The following is a 2,689-nucleotide window of genomic DNA, read 5'->3' on the forward strand; positions in this document are numbered from 1 at the left end:
CCCCGCTAGCCAAAAGCGAGCCCGAAGGCCACACTTCGATTTTACAGTTTTACAAGGCCACTTGAATTAATTTCTAAGGAGGTTTTGTTCCACAAGGCAAAGAAGCGACTTAACCCGTTATGGTGCATTTTTAACACCGAAGTAGAAAATAATTGTAGTAATTTCCTAAAGCGTTCAGGCCTTTCGTGAAGACTATCAGCCTGAGACTGGAAATTATTCTTTACATTTTTGCCACCTTGTAAAAGCTAGGGAAGAAAAGTAAAGCCCCCAGTCCTTAGCCCTGAGCCTAATCCTACAATTATAGGGAAACGACACAAGACTATACAAGGTTTATTCTTCTTATTCATACCGTGTATAACAGCAAGTCAGAAACATTTTTTTTTGTTTTAATAATTCATAGTAATTATGTAAAATTTAAATATTAATCTGCAAAACAAATTCAGTATGTCACCTGTCAAAAAAATACATGGACACCGAAGTTTGCGCTGTTCTACAGTGTGGGATTTAGAGTGTAAATTTCCCTCTGTGCTTATAGAAATACATTGCAATATAAACAACAATTTTCACTCCAAATACACCATCTTTGTGGAGTCTCTTTAGCTATTCTTTTTGTAGAAAATGTAAAGTGGAAACCCAAACACAACAGAGTGTGTGTGTATACACAGTGTGTATATATATCTACACATATATATAAGTATACATATATTTATGTATATATAAACATATTACAAAAATAACTGAAGAATAAATTACACGTGGTAAGTCATAAAGTGATTAGGATATTGATATTGAAATAAAGGAAACCTCACTGTCAGGTTTAAACATGAGCTAGAAAGTAGTAACTTGTTTTATTTCATTACTTAAAAGCTTTTAAGAAATCATCATAAAAATGAGGATGTAAAGCTATAAGCGAAAGAGGAAAAAAAGCTTTTGAATGCAGAATTATTGCAATTAGATATAATGTAATCTGATTACTACTTCTAATTTATAAATTAGGTATTATCCTGTTTTTAAAAAAAGCTAGCAGGAAATGTCAGCATTGTTCCAAACTAAAAAATGAGAATCAAAGTACCAGTGACAACTGATCAAACTGTGTGTCATAGTGCTGAAAAATTACCAAATCATTAAAGTAAAAAAAGACATTAAAATTATTTTTTGTTGAACATTTACATTTGTAAAAGCTACATTTAATGTTCCAATGAAACAGAATACTTGAAGCCTTTATATGTGATTATATACAGCTGATACATGAAGGAGACATACTAGAGAGCATGAAGTACTTTCCCTCCCCCATTACAAAGAAAAATTCTAGTAACACTAGCTACACAAATAACATTCAAAAGATAAATATCAGAACAAATTTCTGTCAAAGTTGAGAAGGAAGTTATAGCAGTCTTAGATTTTTTTGACAGAATGACGAAGAAAATAAGAGAATAACAATAGAGCTTTAGAAAACAAACATTTATTTCAGAAACATCTTCATTTGGAAAACACTTGCTGGTGTACTGATAAGCTCCTAGAATTAAAAAATACAATTAGCCACAAAGGCTCTCCAAAGCTTGTGTTTCTGTAATTTTTGTCAGGTACTGAGGATGTGTTAGTAAGCCAGAACTGTAAAGTGCTTCAAGAGTTTAGCTCAATCTTTTAAAACAAAAGAAAAACCTACATTGTCTTAAATAAAAATGGTAATATTCTTCTCAACATTATTCCAGTTTTTCTTTTTAAATCCTTCCCACCTTTTAAATAAATTTGCTAAACATTTTTTAATGTGCTATCTTAAAAATAATATAGAAAAAAATCAAGTAATGAAAATCTCTGACTGGGAGTAACAGCTATTTTAAACTGCTTTTAGTGATAACTTGTTGCTTTAGTTAAACATTATCACTTTTACATTAAAAATAGCATTGCTAACTCACATAGAAGCTGAGATGGTGAATAGATACATTTGTGCAATTCAGTAAGACCAAGCAAAAAGATACACGGATATTTATCTTACAAAGTGCTACCATCAACAAAATACAGTGGCTTAAAGTAGTTACCTAGGAGATGTTATTCTCAGGCTACTAAAACCTGTTTCTAAAATTACAGACATTCCCAGCTGGATGCTTTAAAAGAAAAAAAACATGCCCACACATGTTTTTGCTACCCCTCACTAGCTGTCTATTTAATAATCTGTTGTTTCTGTAATTCACAGGTTTAAAATGCTCCTTCTTTGAAAGTAACCACAGTTTTCTTTAAAAAGAAAAGAAAAAGAAAAAAAAGGGGGCATGTATTTACATCCATTTCTAGGCCGGTAACTACCGCACTGAAGTTAATGGGAGCTCTGCTAGGGTGATCAGACCCCCTAGCTCTTTTTAATAGCAGTTAAATGTCAAATATAAATACAACACCACCGTGAAACATACTCCTTTGACAGGATCTGGGACAAGACACTACGCAGCTGCTGTGAACAATAAAGAGCAAAACTGACGGTTAATCAAAATAAGTGTTGGTGGTTAAGAAGTTGTGTTCAAGCCTGCCTTTTGTTTGTGAAAAAGTCAATATTCCAACGTGGTAACTACAGCCACAATGAAATCAGCAGCTCCTGTAACTCACAGAGAGTGGAGAGGGCCACATCCATGCAGGGTGTTACAGCTATGTGATCATCATCATCTCACAGAGGGAGAAATTCCTCACTTCTGCTGCTGAA

General features: G+C 33.2%; 1 protein-coding gene across 1 annotated transcript in view; it reads right to left on the bottom strand.

Annotated features, from left to right (window-relative positions):
• Nucleotides 1–1,157: 1,157 nt before the first annotated feature.
• The window catches only part of SNX10 (sorting nexin 10), a 19,733-nt gene continuing 18,201 nt past the window's right edge, over nt 1,158–2,689 (bottom strand). Inside the window, exon 6 of the mRNA XM_005421742.2 lies at nt 1,158–2,689. This exon is cut by the window's right edge and continues 941 nt beyond it. The gene's annotated coding sequence lies outside the window, so the exon portion shown is untranslated.

The sequence above is a fragment of the Geospiza fortis genome, unplaced genomic scaffold (genome assembly GCF_000277835.1).
Source record: "Geospiza fortis unplaced genomic scaffold, GeoFor_1.0 scaffold95, whole genome shotgun sequence".
Taxonomy (NCBI): Eukaryota; Metazoa; Chordata; class Aves; order Passeriformes; family Thraupidae; genus Geospiza; species Geospiza fortis.